This window comes from Lissotriton helveticus, chromosome 5_1 (assembly GCF_964261635.1).
Source record: "Lissotriton helveticus chromosome 5_1, aLisHel1.1, whole genome shotgun sequence".
Classification (NCBI taxonomy): domain Eukaryota; kingdom Metazoa; phylum Chordata; class Amphibia; order Caudata; family Salamandridae; genus Lissotriton; species Lissotriton helveticus.
Genome location: NC_136065.1, coordinates 2029640121 through 2029658971, shown reverse-complemented (window position 1 = coordinate 2029658971; position 18851 = coordinate 2029640121). Strand labels below are relative to the sequence as shown.

General features: G+C 48.6%; 1 protein-coding gene and 1 long non-coding RNA gene across 5 annotated transcripts in view; both read right to left on the bottom strand.

Annotated features, from left to right (window-relative positions):
- LOC144756206 (E3 ubiquitin-protein ligase TRIM39-like) overlaps positions 1-18851 on the bottom strand; it is a 230767-nt gene that overhangs the window by 34102 nt on the left and 177814 nt on the right. The gene's annotated exons all lie outside the window — the stretch shown is intronic.
- On the bottom strand, positions 202-2988 carry LOC144756207 (uncharacterized). The gene is made up of 3 exons (XR_013595099.1): positions 1146-2988; positions 954-1043; positions 202-584 (listed from the first exon to the last, which is right to left on the bottom strand). It is a non-coding gene; the product is annotated as an uncharacterized LOC144756207 (long non-coding RNA).

The following is an 18851-nucleotide window of genomic DNA, read 5'->3' as shown; positions in this document are numbered from 1 at the left end:
TATCAAAAAAGAGAGGAACCCTTGGTTTCCCAAAGGACTAGGGTTCAGACAAGAACTATTTTGAAATGGCGTCCTCTGGTACAATTTAATTCCTTAGTGTAAATAGCTTCTCTCACTTTCACTCACCATACTCCTAATACACACTGCTCCACATCACTCCCAATGTTACCCTCAAAGTCACACAAGTATTGGCACAAAATATCTAATTATATGTAAAAATAAATTTATTAGCACAAAAAATCATACAATTATTCAATGAAGATAATGAACTGGTTTCAAAACATGATCACTGCATTACAATACTAACATTATAAAGCCACATTTAAAATCACATGAGAATTTTTAAAAGTCTATGCCATGAGAGTTCATACAGACAATGACTTTTGTCTTTAAATGTCACAATTTAATACTGTCAGAATTTTTTGATCTAAACACCTTGTTATCTACCACGTTTTATACATCTAAGGTGATAGATGAACAGTTAAATTTGTGGCTGTGCTATGTGCGTCGACGCGTTTCGAAGGTTCAATCCTATAACACCTTCTTTCTCAAGACCGTAGTTATTACTCCCATTCTTATACAATCTAAAAACACAATAAGTACAATTAAAATATGACTGATACATTTATCTCAAACATAGCTATCTTCATTAAACATATCTGTCATTGGTCCTAGATTTCCCAACAGTACATAAAGATACAAACATTTCCACATGGGTGGAACATTCTGTGCCAATTCCGAGGTCCCATGTGCACCCTCTATCTGAGAACACTCTTTCTCTTTGCAAGCTCATTCTTCCCTCTTCTTTTTCCATTCACTCGCCCCGTAGTCCTAACTTTCATTAGTATACTAACATTTTGCTAACCGCATATTGTTATGTGTGAAATAACTACAAAAGCTTCTGCGGTGACTTACTTATATGCTTCCATTACTGTTAATAAAGTCACACTTACATCAAATGATGCCGTGATACTCCCACCACTGCATTTGTGTGACCCACTTAGGCAGGCTCGTAACTGTGTGCTTCTTCTTTAAAATCAAAACTAGGAATACACAACAAGAGGGCATAGATTTAGAAACCTATTCACTACTCTTTGCTCACTTTTATGTTCTTAAATATTAGAGACCTAATTGCCCCTACTTACTTTATTCAGTAGACATGTTTCATACGTTTAGAATAGTCTCAATCCTCTGGACTGGCATTCATATTTATGAGGAATTAAAATATAACTGTATGGATGAAAATAAAATATTTAAGCTACATTGTGCTTTCTTACTGCAATCGTTCATATAATACTGATGTCAATGCCTACCTTAAATAAAGGAACTTAACTCCCAGGTTTTTCAAACACTCACTCAGTAGTGTTCTATTATTTAGAAAACGCTCATATTTGGTGGCTGTTACGCACACTCTTCTGTCTGGAGACACCTTTTAGTATTGCAGGCTCTAAAAATAAAGTATATAAACTCGTTATTCAACTTTTCTCATTGTTAATGTTGTTATTCTCAACAAGTCTGAACATGTCTGATCAAATGGTAGTCGGAGTGCTCCCCCATATTACACTCTATTCCATAATTATCAAAAACTGAGCCTTCTCCTAGGGCTATGAACAATGGCTCCCTACTTTTCTTGTAAATAAAAATTTGTCTACCAACCTATTGGTTTTTCCTTGTTGTTTAGAAAAAACGTTTATGTTTAAATAGCCAGAGAAGGAGGCGGATTTAAACTCCATGCTCTAGCACCCCGACTTTTTCATAAGGAGCAGGACGCCTGTTTTGAATGTGGCTTCTCACCAATAAGTCTCACCAATAAGCCACACCCAAAAACTGCACTCCCACCTGGAAGGCAAATATATCATTACACATTTGAATAATATACAGTTTTAAGTATTTCTTACCACCCCTGGCACAACAAGACTGCAACACAAAACAAACCGCACATTTGGAAAAGGAGTTTTATTTAACAAAATCACTTTTAGAATAAGGCTTGGGGTTTATTACATAATACTCTCTAAACAAAGGCTGTCTCAGATACCAAATGCATTTGATTCAAAAATATGTAGCAAACTTATAATCTAAAGGCATGAATCAATAACTGAGCAAACTATAATACTGATTAATAAACAAGCAATAACTGAAGTAAGATAAGATACACTGGACGTCCTGCCAGAGATCAGAAAGATATATATGGATGTGCACCTCCCACACCACAAAGAAACACCTCAAACGATCACAGCCACTGGCTCACATCACCATGGCAATAATCACAAAACTCAAAACATCACCTGATGCATACACTGCCCACTTCTGGCCGGGGGAAGTCTTCACACAGCCGGGGATCAGAGCTCAGCAATCAGGGTTCAATCCGAGATAGACACGTGTGCCCTCACTCGGAATCCAAACTCCCAAAGCTTCCACTTCCAACAGACCAGTGGAAGTTCCCCCTTTTTAATACAACTCTAAACATAACGAAGCTTCTAGCAAGCCATGCCCCCTTGTTCTCATGAGATTCCTGCACCACTTCGTACCAAGGTCATAACGCGGGTTGATCAGGCCTTTGTTATGACTCCGGCATAGAGTGAGCACATTCATCTGACAAGAACCGGTTTCTACTAGCACACAGAGGGGCAGATTCCGATTCGAGAAAAAACGCTCCGAATAGCCGCTCGGAGCGTTTTTCCCGTACGAATCGTACCCTGCAACGTCCCCCGTACGTACGACGAAGTACGTTTCGTACCAGGAGTCGTACTCCGTACGAGTCGTACAGAGACCGTACGACTCTAATCTCCGTACGATTCTCCCTCGGAACCCGCTGCACGCGACATCTGTACGGTTCGTGGCTGGTTTTTACGACTCAGCAAGTACGATACGTGTCGGGTACGCACCGTACGACCCTTTTTCTACGGCCGTAAAAGCAGAGTTCACGCCGAAACAGGTACGGAACGCCCCCCCCGGATAGGGTGCGTACCCCCCATGATCACAGGGGTACCGTGCATACCCCTGCGATCATGGGGTGTACGAGCCGTACCCCATGTACGATGGGTATACGAGCCGTATCCCATGTACCATGGGTACACCCATCGTACATGGGGTATGGCTCGTACACCCATCGTACATGGGGTATGGCTCGTACACCCATCGTACATGGGGTACGGCTCGTACACCCATTGTACATCGGGTACAGCTCGTACACCCATCGTACATGGGGTACGGCTCGTACACCCATCGTACATGGGGTACGGCTCGTACACCCATCGTACATGGGGTACGGCTCGTACACCCATCGTACATGGGGTACGGCTCGTACACCCATCGTACATGGGGTACGGCTCGTACACCCATCGTACATGGGGTACGGCTCGTACATCCATCGTACATCGGGTACGGCTCGTACACCCATCGTACATCGGGTACGGCTCGTACACACCATGATCGCAGGGGTACGCACCATACCCCTGAGATCATGGGGTGTACGGACCGTACGGTGTGTATGTGTTTGTGTGCTTTTCTGTACGACTCGCCCTTACCTGACGTGGACCGTACGAATCGCGTCCTCATACCCGGTCCGGATCGTACTTGTCAAGTCGTACGGCATGTGTACGAATCGTACGGCATGTGTACGAGTCGTACGGTTCACGGTTTCAGACTAGCAATACGTACGGATCGCGACGATTCGGACGGATTCACGGAATACGGATCGTACGACGCGACTCGGACGGGTACGATTCGTACGGATAGGGCTCCGGAAACAAATTGTACGGACGTTTTTTCCCCCGATTCGGAATCGACCCCAGAGTGTAAAGCAAAACATTCAGCTCAGCAGCCCTGTGCGGGACAGAAAGGCCCAAAGCAAAATGGAATTGAAAAGCAAAATGACATGAGAGCATGTCAAAGGCAATAGTCGGCACTGCCATAAAGCAAGGTAAAGTCAGAAAACAGAATGGTCAAAGCCAATAGTAAGAACTCATAATTCTCACCAATGCACAATACAATCACAACTGCAAGCCTTCAAATGCACATCCCACACGCTCTGCTCTTGGCAAGACTGTTCCACTCAGTAACATCTCCCACTGAAAGACAGCAAGATTACAGAACAGAAGAGAAACAGGCAAATGCAGGACCATCCGACATTAAGGAACACACTAAAATCAATTATAAAATGGTGGTGGCAAGGGTCATCATAGGGTGCCAAAATCGCAAGAGTGGCTCATTTACTGCACCGCCCGCCCTGAGCACCCCCAACATCGGGCCATTCAAAAATTCCTTCCTAATATCGTCAGCGCTTACCTATTGTAACAGGGGCGTCCTCACGTATTCGTTTGAAAATATCCAAACTTATTAATAGCAATGGTGGCTTTTAACTTTCTCTTTGCTCCTCCCCATGTATTCCATGTGACCTTGTCAAGTGGTGTTCTGTACTAGCTCCGTTACGGTGCTAGCATTGCATGCTGTGTTGGAAAGGCAACTTCACGCTAAGCGTTTTTCTAAATTAAGCATTTTCGAAGCCCGCAAGCTTTATGTAAAGGATTCTGCCTTTTAATTTAACTTTACTTCACAAAATTCCTTTCACACTGACTATGTACGTTACATGTTAGTTATTAGAACTCAACCTGTTGCGCATCGTGTTTTCACGGCCCCTCACTGGAATGTTTATCTACTTTATTATCTTAATAAACTTTTGGGGTGGATATATATTATCAAGTTTACATCCTCTCACCCTTTGAGTCCCAAACCTCATCATTCCCATTGTTCTACAAAAAACCAGGACTAAGCCCATTATCTATTAAAGCCCTTCGCTGGGGTGTTTGCCTACTTCATTCTCTTGGTGAACTACTTTGGTCGGTGTATGTTGTCACGTTCACATCCTGTCACCCTTTGTAGCCCAAGTGTCATTATTTGCTTTGTTCCACAAAAACCAGGACTGAGCCAATAGGTTGGTAGTGGCCCGCGACAAATTTTTATTTACAAGAAAAGTAGGGAGCCATTGTTCATAGCCCTGGGAGAAGGCTTAGTTTTTGCTAATTAAGAAATAGAATGTAATACAGGGGAGCACTCCGTCTACCATTTGATCAAACATGTTCAGACTTGTCGAGAATAACAACATTAACAATGAGAAAAGTGGAATAATGAATTTATATACTTTATTTTTAGAGCCTGCAATACTAAAAGGCATCTCCAGATAGAAGAGTGTGCGTAACAGCCACCAAAAACGAGCGTTTTTTTAATAAGGATATATCTGTAAGAAACAGTAGTTAGTATTAGATTCCTTACCTTAGAATATCCCCAGGCGTCAGACTGGATCCGGAAATTTTTACGTAGCAGTACCCTTGCGCGTCGGTAGGCGTCGTCTGCGGCACCGCGTCCGTCGTCGGCGTCGTGTGCGCCGTGATGACGTCGTCGGAGTACTTAGACGCCGCCTCCCCGTGCTGACGTCAGTTCTTAGACACAGCTTTTCCGTGCCAGAAACGCAGAGCCATGTTAAAAACCAACACTGGTGCCATTGAAACTAGGGCCCTGAAAGGGATGACCGTAACCCTAGATATCGGTTCGCAGAACGGGGAGGATAGGTGGGGCGGTAAGGAATCTAATACTAACTACTGTTTCTTACGACCGAAGGTAAGTAACTTGTTCATCTGAAAGAAACAGGTTAGTATTAGATTCCTTACCTTAGAATAGATACCCCGGCAATACCAACCCCGGTGGTGGGTCTGCGAACCAATAATCACACCAGAAAGTCCTGAAGGACAGAACGGCCAATGAAGCCATCCCTTCGGGCTTGGCTGTCCTGGCAGTAGTGTCTTTGAAACGTGTGCAGCGATGCCCACGTAGCTGCCTGACAGATGTCCTGTAAGGGCACTCCCCGGCCCAGGGCAGTGCTAGCCGCCGTGGCCTGAGTGGAATGGGCCCTCAGCCCAACAGGAGGCTCCTTCCTTGCCAAGGAGTAACATGCCTTGATACAAGACGACCCACCGAGAGATGGTCCTCTTGTGCACCGCCCGTCCCTTCTTAGAGCCCACGTAACCAACAAAGAGTTGGTCATCCACCCAGAACTGGCGTGTGCGATCTAGATAAAACGAAATCGCGCGTTTTGGGTCCAGACGGTGGAGCCGCTCTTCCTCTTTAGAGGGATGCGGTGGCGGAAAGAAGGTGGGCAAGGTGATAGACTGCCCGATATGGAAGGCCGTGACAACCTTGGGCAGGAAAGATGGCTTAGTCCGCAACGCAACCTTGTCCGGATGGACAGAAAGGAAAGTGGGTGTGCATGAAAGAGCCTGGAGCACACTCACTCTCCTGGCAGAGGTGATGGCAACCAGGAAAGCAGTCTTCAGAGTAAGAAGGCGGAGAGGACAGTTGTGAAGTGGCTCAAAGGGAGCGCACATCAGAAACGTAAGAACAAGGTTCAAGTCCCACTGATTCATCACAAACGGAACAGGAGGGAACATGTGTGTGATGCCCTTCAGAAAACGAGTTACAATAGGGGACTTGAACAAAGAAGGTTGATCAGGCAGCCTTAGAAAGGCTGAAAGGGCAGAAAGGTAGCCCTTGATAGTGCCCAGAGCAGAGCCCTGCTGGGCAAGAGAAAGAAGGAAGAGAAGAACCTCAGAAAGAGGGGCAGAAAGAGGATCCACAGCCTTTGCTGTGCACCATGCCACAAATTTGTTCCACCTGCAGGCGTATACCGACTTTGTGGAGGGATGCCTGGCTGCCAGAATGACATTACAGACTTCAGGAGGCAAGTCAAATGGCCTCAACTGTCGCCGCTCAATCTCCAAGCATGGAGGTGGAGACTGGACAGGTTCGGGTGGAGGACCGTCCTCTGCTGCTGCGACAGAAGGTCCTCCTGAAGAGGCAGACGAACCGGGGGATCGACTGACATACTGAGTAGCTCTGGATACCAGTACCTTTGTGCCCAGTCCGGAGCCACAAGGATGACTTGGGCCCGGTCGCGCTTGATCTTCTTCAGCACTCTGGGCAGAAGTGGTATAGGCGGAAAAGCGTACAACAGACCGCAACTCCACTCGCGACGAAAAGCGTCTCCGAGCGAGTGCCGCCTTGGAAATTCCAACGCGCAGAACTGATGACATTGCACGTTCTCTTCGGTGGCGAATAGATCTAACCAAGGCTCTCCCCACTGCTGAAAGAGGCCTTGCGCCACGTCCAAGTTCAGGTGCCATTCGTGATCCATCATGCACCGACGGCTGAGTTTGTCCGCCCTGGCGTTCAGAGAACCTGCCAGGTGTTGAACCACCAGGGTCACGCCCTGATGTTCCAGCCACTGCCAGAGGCGCAGAGCCTGCTGGCAAAGGGTCCACGACCCCACCCCGCCCTGTTTGTTGCAGTACCACATGGCGGTGGTGTTGTCCGTGAACACCTGCACTACACTCCCCCGGACAGAGGGGAGGAATGCCTTCAGTGCTAGATGAATCGCCCGCAGCTCCAAAAGGTTGATATGGAGCCGGGACTCCGCCGGAGACCAGAGGCCTCTGATCTCCGCCTCTCCCATGTGGCCTCCCCAGCCCTGGAGGGACGCGTCCGTCACAACTACGTGCTCCCGTTGGGGAAGGGAGAGGGATCTGCCGCTGACCCAATCGCGGTCCTTGAGCCACCACTGCAGTTGTCTCGCAGTGCCCTCCGAGATCAGGACATGGTCGGATAGGTTGCCCTGATGCTGGGCCCACTGAAACTTCAGGTGCCACTGCAGAGCCCGCATCCGCCACCGGGTGTGATGCACCAGAAGGATGCAGGAGGCCATCAGCCCCAGAAGCCGCAGCGTCAGCCTGACCGAGACCCGGGACAAAGGCTGAAAGATGGGAATCAGAGCCTGAATATCCCGGACCCGCTGTTCGGGAGGATAAATCCGAGCCGAGTCGAGAACCGCTCCGATGAAGAGGAGCTTCGGAGAGGGGCACAGGTTTGATTTCGGCACATTGATGGAAAACCCCAGCTGATGCAGGAGGTCTGCCGTCATCTGGAGGTGGTTGACGACTGTCTGGGGCGAGCCCGCCTTCAACAACCAGTCGTCGAGGTAGGGGAAGACTGAAACCCCTAACCTGCGCAGATGAGCTGCGACCACCGCCATCACCTTCGCTGGTAAGGCCGAAAGGGAGCACGGTAAACTGAAAGTGCTCGTGGCCTACCGTGAATCGCAGGTAACGCCGGTGGGCCGGCAGGACGGGGATGTGGAAATAAGCGTCCTGCAAGTCCAACGCTACCATCCAGTCTCCTGGGTCTGAGCTAAGACCTGAGCCAGTGTCAGCATTTTGAACTTTTCCTTTCGGAGGAAGCCATTGACGTTCCGTAGGTGCAAGATAGGGTGTAGGCCCCCTTTGCCCTTCTAGGGTACCAGAAAGTAGTGGGAGTAGCAACCACACCCTACTTCTGGCCCAGGAACACGCTCGATGGCCCCCTTGGCCAAGAGGGCCTTAACTTCCTCCTGCAGAAGTCGCAAATGATCCCCCGATACGCGGTGGTATTGCGGTGGCATGGCTGGAGGGGTCGCCTCGAAGGGGAAGGAGTAGCACCTTCGGACGATTTGCAGCACCCACCTGTCCGATGTGACAGTGCGCCAGTGGAAGAGGTGATGGCGAACCCTGCCCCCCACTGGCGTCACATGAGCCTGAAAGCACGGACTAGGAGGGTTTTGAGGCGGATGCTGCGGGGGAAGGTGTGGACTGACCTCGCCGTTGTCTCCGACCGCTTCCACGGCGGTTTCCACGGCCGCCACCGCGTTGGATGTTAGTCTGCAGTGCGTGGCTGGCGGCACGTGTGGGGGCGCCCCTTCCTTGGCCACGAAAGGAGCGAAAGGCACCCGATTGCTGGTGCGGGGCCGAGAGGCCCAAGGACCTGGCCGTAGCCCTGGAGTCCCTAAAGCGCTCAAGCGCATGGTCTGCCTTGTCGCCAAAAAGGCAACGGCCATCAAACGGCATGTCCATGAGAGTATTCTGGACATCAGCCGAGAAGTTGGCGGACCTCAACCAGGCGTGGCGACGAATCGCCACCGACTTTGCCATCGCTCTGCCCAGTGAGTCAGTGGTATCCAGTCCACACCGGATAGAATATCGTGCTGCATCCCGGCCTTCCACAAGGGCCTGGCCGAGTTTAGCCCGTACCTCCAACGGGCATTCTGGCAACACTTCCGCGACTGTGTCCCACAGAGAGTGGGTGTAGCGGCCCAAGAGGCACGCAGTGTTGGAAGACCGCAGTCCCAGATTGAGGGAGGAGAATATCTTTTTGCCATACTGCTCATACCTCTTGGATTCCCTGTCAGGCGGAGCCAAAGGTAATGCGGACTGGGAATTTGAAGCCTGGATGACCAGGCTCTCAGGTGTGGGATGGGTGGACAGGAAACATGGGTCGCCCGGGGCCGGGCGGTGGCGTCTGGCCACGTTCCTATCTACAGGTGAACCTGTAGCGGGCCTGGACCAAGTGCCCAAAAGAACGTCGGTCAAGGCCTCGTTAAACGGCAGCAGAGGCTCAGTTGAGCATGACTGCAGTTTAAGGACCTCAGTGAGGAGGTTAGTCCTCACGGCCGCGATGGGGAGCTCAAGGGCTAAGGCCTTGGCCACCCTCGTCAATACCACACTGTAGGTTGCCCCCACCTCCGTAGCCACAGTAGGAGGTGAGACAAAACCAGTGTCTGGCGAGGTGTCCAGACCACTGGCATCCCCAAGTCCACCTGTCCAGTCCTCTTGGGACTGACACTCCTGTGTCAGAGGGTCCTCAGACCCCTCCCAATACTCCTCATCACCCATCTCCTAATACTCAGGGTTGGTAATGGATGGGGCGGGTTCGTTGAAGTAGAACTCCCCAATCGACGTCGAGAGCGGCGCCGCTCCGATGCTGGATCGAGGGAGGTATCGGGGACGGCGCCGCCCGAAGACAGCGCCGGAGGTTGGCTTAACAGGTTTTTATTGGTTAAGTTTAGATTTAATTTAATTCATTATTATTTGGGCAATTATCCAACTTGGGTCAAACCAGATTTAGCCACCCCTTGCACCTGTGACCAATTTTCAACCCAAGACACAATGCATTTTGTTATATTTTGCGGGCTCTTCTCGGATATTAGAAAAAAATATCTGCTGCCTATTTTGAAGGAGGCTGGCTTTACGCAAGTGAGGCCGGCATTAGTTTTCCCCCAGTCTATGAGCAGCGACCGCATCATATTTTGTGTGGCTAATTTCTTAGTGGCAGCATCCAGGATAAAAATACATAATGCGCCACGGTTTGTGACATAATGAACCTTTAATCATGTAATTTATGTAATTCTTTTTCCCAGACCCATTGTATTGCACATGTTGAAAATGTATCAACATTTTTTATACGGGTATATAAATGTTTTTATGCCTTTTATGATTTTTATAAAATCGAATAAAGTGTATTTGACTGACTGGCGCCGGAGGTGACACCTGTGGGGCCGGTGAGGTCGTTAAGTCAACCGGCGACGACCCGGATCCGGAAGCGGATCCAGTGGAGCCCTGCGGCGCCGAGCCCGAAGGCGCAGCGGGGCCGAAGCACCCGATGGCGTCGGGGCCGAAGCCCCCGACCCGCTGGGGCCCCCAGACAGGTCCGCTGGGCCCGAAGGCGCCGCGGAGCCTGCAGGAGGAGTGAGGTACCTCATGGCCATGAGGAAGCGCTCGATCTCATCCGGCGTCGCGTGCTGCCTAGGGACCGGAGGGTATGGGGCTGGCCGCGACGCCCGCGACTCCGACGGAGCCACGTGGGTGGGGTCACCCAAAACACCCGGCCCGTCGGGGGGAGTCGGAAGAGCGATGATGTCTCTTCGACTTCTTGTGCTTACCTGACGACTTCGAACCTGAGGGGTGATGTCGACTCCTGGAACTATGATGGCTCCGACCCCGCGACCGGTCCCTCGACCTCCGTCCGGACCGGGTCCTCTCACGGCGCAGGTCCGACTGCCGGAGTTCGAGCCGCTTGCGGGACCACTCCCGCCTAGCCTTGGAAGTCAGGGCCTGGCAGTCGAAGCAGGTCTTGTCGTCGTGATCGACGCCAAGACAGTGGAGACACCGACGGTGAGGGTCGGTGACCAACATCAGTCGGTCGCAATCCTCACAAGGCTTAAAACCTGGCATCCCTACCGGCACCGTTCGGAGTCGAAGACTCGAAAAGAATCATCAACAGAGATCTCAAAAAGTTTAGTCAAAAAATGACTAAGGTACCACTTTTTCCCCAGATCTGCGCTTGCTGGCGCGGAAAAAAGAAGAACTGACGTCAGCAGCGGAGGCGGCGTCTAAGTACTCCGACGACGTCATCATGGAGCCCACGACGCCGACGACAGACGCGGAGCCGCAGACGACGCCTACCGACGCGCAAGGGTACTGCTACGCAAAAATTTCCGGATCCAGTCTGACGCCTGGGGATATTCTAAGGTAAGGAATCTAATACTAACCTGTTTCTTTCAGATGTGTGAGTGTTTGAAAAACCTAGGAGTTAAGTTCCTTTATTTAAGGTAGGCATTGACATAAGTATTATATGAACGATTGGGGTAAGAAAGCACAATTTAGCTAAAATATTTTCTTTTCTTCCATTGTTATATTTTAATTACTCATAAATACGAATGCCAGTCCAGAGGATTGAGACTATTCTAAACTTATGAAACATGTCTCTACTGAATGAAGTAGAGGCAATTAGGTCTCTATTAATATTTAAGAACATAAGAGTGAGCAAAGAGTAGTGAATAGGTTTCTAAATCTATGCCCTCTTGATGTGTGTTCCTGGTTTTGATTTTAAAGAAGAAGCACGCGGTTACGAGCACGCCTAAGTGGTTCACACAAGTACAGTGGTGGGAGTATCACGGCATTATTTGAAGTGTGACTTTATTAATTTATTAACATCAATAGAAGCATATAAGTAAGTCACCACAGAAGCTTTTGTAGTTATTTCACACACAGCGATATGCGGTTAGCAAAATGTTAGTATACTAATGAAAGTTAGGACTACGGGACGAGTGAATGGAAAAAGAAGAGGGGAGATTGAGCCTGCAAAGAGAGAGAGTGTTGTCAGATAGAGGGTGGACATGGGACCTAGGTATTGGCACAGAATGGTACCCCCATGTGGAAATGTTTGTATCTTTATGTACTGTTGGGAAATCTAGGACCAATGAGAGATATGTTTAATGAAGATAGCTATGTTTGAGATAAATGTATCCGAGTCATATTTTAATTGTACTCATTTGTGTTTTTAGATTATATAAGAATGGTCTTGAGAAAGAAGGTGTTATAGGATTGAACCTTCGAAACGCGTCGACGCACATAGCACAGCCACAGATTTAACTGTTCATCTATCACCTTAGATGTATAAAACGTGGTAGATAAGGTGTTTAGGTCAAAAAATTCTGGCAGTATTAAATTGTGGCATTTAAGACAAAGGTCAATGTCTGTATGAACTCTTGTGGCATAGACTTTTAAAAATTCTCATGTGATTTTAAATGTAATTTTATAATGTTAGTATTGTAATTAAGTGATCATGATGTTTTGAACCAGGTTAATTATCTTCACTGAATAATTTTATGATTTTTTGTGATAATAAATTTCAAATGTATTTTTACATATAATTAGGTATTTTAAGCCAATACTTGGGTGACTTTGAGGGTAACATTGGGAGTGATGTGGAGCAGTGTGTATATGGTGAGTGAAAGTGAGAGAAGCCATTTACACTAAGGAATTAAAGTCTCCCAGAGGACACCATTTGAAAATAGTTCTAAGCAACCCTTACAAATATGTACTCTGGTGGTGGGGGCTGAACTTTGCATAACACTAATGGAAATAATAAACAATTGAGAATATGTTCTTGGACTGCTATGGTTTAGCTCATTTGTTGGTTGACACTGATACACTTTATTTTTTAAAAGCTTTTTTTCAGGAACCATGGAGAGAACAAGATACTTCATTGCTTGTTATTAATGAATTTATTCTCCCTGCTATGCCCACTACACATCAAGGTTGCGCAAAAGGTGGCCTTTCATTTTATATTACGACAGAATGGAGTGTAAAGGCAGAAGTAATGGATCTGCATTTGGCATAGAGTCAAGGTGTTTTATTACAATTTGATTTTTATATGGTGATAATATTGAATGTCTACCTAAGTACGAAGGAAAAGTTATGAGTTGTTTACCTTGTGGGATATTGTAAAATCGTTAGAATAGGTTCGCTAGGAGGAGGACTGATGGCTTAGTGGAATTATATTACTTCATCACTGCTGGAGAAATTTACAACACGGAATTCAGCAAAAGGGAGTCTCCTGAAATCTACCACTAATAAGTGGTATTCATTCAAGTTATTTAAATTGAAACAGTCACTTAATAGGGCTGCAAGGGAAGTTTTTGACCATCGATACTGGCCATCTTATCACTCTCTCAAAGATAAGCAGAGGTCACTGAGAAGGTCATATAAACAGGAAGTCTGGTTAGTGAAATCACGATATCAAGCAGTGCTATGGCATAGGTTAATAAATGCTACGAAGTTCAATAATGCTAAAGCATTTTGGGATGTCATTAACAAACTGAAAAGAGGAGGTAACATGGCCTATAGTGTCAACATCATGGAGAAGGTATGGGTGAGGATTATTGCTAACCCATATGGCCCTAGTGTTGCTAACACAAGTTGCTCGGCCCTGAGAAACCATTATGTGAAATCTAGTAAGTCATCTGCAGTTACAGGTAGCAGCTCAAAGCTGGTGCCATAATTTGAATTCTAACAAATTCATAAACAAAATACCTCTAATACCATTGATCACACTATTTCTTTTGGCAACAGAAGTCCTTTTTTATTAACTTGGGGCATCAATTCATATTTGTTATTTACTTCATAAACTTTTTTCTTTTTGAGAATTTCCTTCATCGAATATATTTACACATCTCCTATTGCTGTATTGAAGCATTAAAACATGTATATACAAAAACACTTATATATAAAATATATACACAAATATATTGTTTTAGAAACTCAAAATTAATTGGACAACAATATATATATACAAAATATTTGACAATACACACTAAACCGTTCTAGTTAAGGGGAATTTTTGGTTCACAAACTAAATTGTCATTTCACTTTTTTTGTCCTATACTCTTGAAAACATACTATTCTGGGACCAAATATATCTAGGTCCTCAGAGTATCCTGAATTATGGGTCCTTCCTGTATAGGATCAGAGACTATTTTCACAAGCTAGTGTGGGGGAACAGGATTATTTCCACTGGACTGCCCAGAAAGGATCAGTCTCTCCTTTTTCTAGTTTGCTCCGAACCGCTTTCTAGTCAGTGCTGAGGCGTTTCGACCTTGTGTGGGTGGGACCAAACACTCCGTTTTCGTAAAGGTCTTCTTCAGGGCTGGACTTTATTTCTGATAGGACATCTTTTTCACCCGGTTAGTACTACAGTACGCCAGTACAATGGCTTCCTGCCAGGCTGTTGTAGGTTAAATCCTTCTAGTATACGTACTTCTATTCTGGGGTGTACTCCCTTTTATCTCTGGCGTTAGCTCGAGGTGCTTTCCTTTACTGCTCCGGGTAGCTGAATTCTTCGGTGTCTTCGCAAACCGTTGATTCCACAGGCGGTGTAATTTGAATTCCATGAACAAAGAAATAGCGAACGTTTTGCGCAGAATTAGATTGAATGGGGCTCCCGGCCCAAATGGCCTCCCGAACGCTATATTTTTTTGCCAACATTGATATGTGGGCCGAGGTGTTGACTTCTGGCTTTCATGAGGTATTTGCATTGAATATTGTTCCAGAGTCGTGGTAAGGAAGTATTCTACAACCAATTTTTAAAGATGGCCCAGCAGATAATCCTTCAAACTATTAGTTAATTGCTTTAACTGATGTAGAAGCTAAGGTTTTTGCTTACCAATTATTGATTGATTTGGAAGATTGGGCAACATCACAGAAAATAATCCCATTTAGCCAGTCGGGATTTCATAAGGGCCAATCTAAAATTACTAGTTTATTGAACCTTACTTTACTGGCAGAGCGGGCTGTTTTAAAAAACAAAAAACATATATATTTGTTTTATAGAGTTAAAAGCTGCATTCAATTCTGTATCACTGTCAGACTCGCACCCCGGACCTCCCCCCCACCCCCACATCCGGTCGGCGGCACGTGGAACAGAAAGCGTCACCGCCGCCACGGACTACGGAACTACAGTACCCAGAAAACCTGTGCTTGGCGCATGCGCGACGCATGCGCAGACTTGGAGCATAAATGGCGGCCGCCAGTAAGGCACAGCGTCGGATATTGCCGAACGCTAATGGAGACCAGCACACTACGGGAGAAGCGCGAGGCCAGCGCTTGTCTTCCTTTCTTGTTCTTTGGACCATTGTGAACTGCCAGGACCTTTTTCACTTCGTCACGGTCAGGGAGCATATCGCCTTGTTCTGGGATTCTCAGTGCCTGCCTGCCTGCCTGCTACCAAGGGGATTGAAACGAGCGGCGCTGATCAATAGACGCCCTCCTGAGCGGATCAGTCTCAGAGTACATCAGGGGTTCCAAGCAGTGACGTAACCGCGGGTTCTCCAACTCTGTTGCTTACCTTTGACCCCACCGCAGCAAGCGGAACTCGAGCGGCATTTTCGGCCACTACTTTGCACAGTGCCCTCCATTGGTGAGCTACCTGGACGGGGGCTCTTGCGGAGGACAGTTGGTCCCTACTGTTCGCTCGGCATTGTCAGCCAAGGAGTGGTTCCGCGAGGAGTTGCTGACCGGTGAAGGGTATCGTTGACACTATTTACTTATTGTTTCTATACTTTCCTGTGGGCTCTTTCTTGGACGTGACATTAAACATCCTAACAGGTCTAACACTCTATGTTGTCTGGATGTTTGTCTTTGCGGCACGCATAGCGTAGTACACAGAAGTCCTTTCCTGTGCTTCTCTCTCACGCACACGGGGAAGCCGGTAGGCAGCCAGTGCGCTTGGGCGCTGGTGTGTTCTCCCTGTTGTGGTCCGTACCAACCGTATGTCGATCCCGAAGACTGCGAGGATCACATAATATCCGACCAATATAAATCGTCTTCCTGGTCGGCCTGACGACGCAATGGCTACGATGGAGGATGTGCTGATGGCCTTGGCTGCGGTCCGAGATAAGCTGGAAGCATCACGGCAGGAAACCGCTGACCTAAGGGCACGGATGGATGGGAGCCAATGGAATGCGTTTGGTGCAGGGGCTGCACACGCCACCTCCCCGGCAGCGGTTCTAGTGGAAATGCCGGTTTCCATCCCGTTGGCAACACCGGAGCGCTTCACCGGCGAATCAAACGAAGTGCAGGTTTTCCTGACGCAAGTGGCGTTACACTTCTCGTGCAAGCCCAAGTCCTTCCCCACCAACCAAGCCAAGGTCGCTTTCATGATCTCTTACTTGGCAGGAGACGCGGCTCAGTGGGCGGTGCCTTTTGTGAGCCGAGACGACGCTCTCCTGCACGATTGGGAAGCGTTCAGGGAGGAGTTCACCAAGGTGTTCGATCGCAGAGCCGACTCCTACACGGCAGCCAGGGAACTACTGGAGCTACGACAGGGCGGCCAGGGACTGCAGCATTACCTGAATGCTTTCAGACGCCTGGTAGCGGAAACCAATTGGCCTGACTCCAAGAGGGCATCGCTTTTCCACCAGGGGCTAAGCGAGGAGTTGAAAGACGTCATCGCGCAGATCGACCCCCAGCCAGACACCTGCGAAGGTCTGATTGGTCTAGCATTGAGGCTGGAGCACCGGATGGGTGAGCGACGAGTCGACCATAAAAAGAGGGACAAAGCCCCGCTAGTGAGCAGCCGTCTAGGGTCATCCGAGGTACCTCCACCTCAGGGGCCTGAACAGATGGACATAGGGGCCGTCAGAGCCAGTCTTACCGCCACGGAGAAGGAATCCCGGCGCAAACAGGGCATGTGCCTGTACTGCGGTAAGAAAAGGTCACTTTGTGCGCGAAAGTCCCGCTAAACCTAAAGCCAGTCGTTTCCGTTCTGGAAGGCTGGTTACAGCGGCAGTAGACCCGCTGTCAGAAAACTAGTGGACTCCCGGAATAGAGAAGGGGCTTCTCGGAGTCGCACCTACATCCCTTCACTGCTACTCAAGGACCTACTTGACCAACGGCATCTCTTGATCCCCCTGTTGCTACTGGTACAGGAGGAATGGGTTTCGGCAGCGGCTATGGTCGATTCAGGGGCCACAGGCTTGTTTATGGATGCTGAAGAGGCTCGTCGCCTAGGCGTTTGCTTGCTACGGAAGGATGTACCAGAAGACATGTACGCCGTGGATGGGCGCAAACTAGTCTTGGGACCTATTGGCCAACACACAGGCGAGCTGCAAGTCAGGTACAAGGGAAGACACCAAGAAGCCATAGACTTCAGCATCATACGGGCCCCGCAGTACGGAATCATCCTGGGTTTGCCCTGGCTCCAGAAACACAATCCGTCGATAGACTGGATATCCAGAGAGGTCGTCCTGGATTCGCCTTATTGTCTTCGGCAGTTTGGGCTGGGGCAGAACAGGGAAAGGCCAACACAAGCCCCGTCTTTGGTGGTTGCCACAGCAGCAGAGACGAATGTGAGCCTTCCAGCGGAGTACCGTGTGTATCAAGGTGTATTCGACGACATCCAAGCCGAAGTGCTACCCCCTCATAGGCAGTACGATTGCCAGATTGACTTGATCCCAGGAGCGTGTGTACCGAGCGGGCATTTATACGCCCTAACAGAACCAGAGAACCTCCACCTGCGCTCCTATCTTGACAAACTGCTGGACCTGGGTTTCATCAGGCCTTCCAAGTCTCCGGTGGCGACCCCCTCTTTTTCATCCCAAAGGCCAATGGGGAGTTGCGCGCCTGCGTGGACTACAGGGCCCTCAACGCCATCACGGTCAAGAACCGTTATCCCCTGCCGCTCATCAACGTTCTACTAGAACAAGTAAAGACGGCTAGGATCTACACGAAGCTAGACCTCAAGGGGGCGTATCACCTGGTCCGCATGCGGACAGGGGACGAGTGGAAGACGGCATTTAAGACCAGATACGGCCTCTTCGAGTACTTGGTGATGCCCTTTGGGCTCTGTAACGCCCCTGCTGCGTTCCAGTACTTCTTGAACGATGTGCTGAGGGAGATATTGGACGTCTATGTAGTGGTGTACATACACGACATCCTGATCTATTCGGATACGGTGGAAGCCCACGTCGGGCACGTGGCGGCTGTCCTGAAGATCCTGCAAGACAACCAGCTGTTTTGCAAGCTCAGCAAATGCGATTTCCACGTCACAACGGTGGAGTTCTTGGGAGTGAGGAAGGTCAAAGCGGTGAAGGACTGGCCGGCTCCACAAAGCGTTGGAGATGTGCAGTGCTTCATCGCCTTTGCCAACTTTTACAGACGCTTTATAGACGGTTTCTCGGGTCTTGTTGCTCCTATCACGCAACTGCTACGGAAGGCACAGCTGTTCCATTGGTCCCCTGAAGCACATGCTGCCAACCTGGAATTAAAGCGGGCTTTCGTAACAGCTCCTGTCCTTGCTCACCCAGACCCGGAACAACCCTACATAGTGGAAGCAGACGCCTCGGCAGTGGCTCTAGGGGCCGTTTTGTCCCAGAAACATGCAACAACAGGTGTTCTACACCCGGTGGCTTTCATGTCACGAAAACTGAATGATGCGGAGAGAAACTACCACATCGCAGAGAAGGAGCTTCTGGCCATAAAGGAGGCGTTCACAGACTGGAGGCATCTGTTGATGGGGGCGAGGCACGTGGTAACTGTGTTCACAGACCACCAGAACCTCCAGTACATGACCGCAGCTAGACTCCTCACTCCCGGTCAGTTGCGGTGGATGCTTTTCTTTTCGGGTTTTCACTTCACCATCACCTACAGACCCGG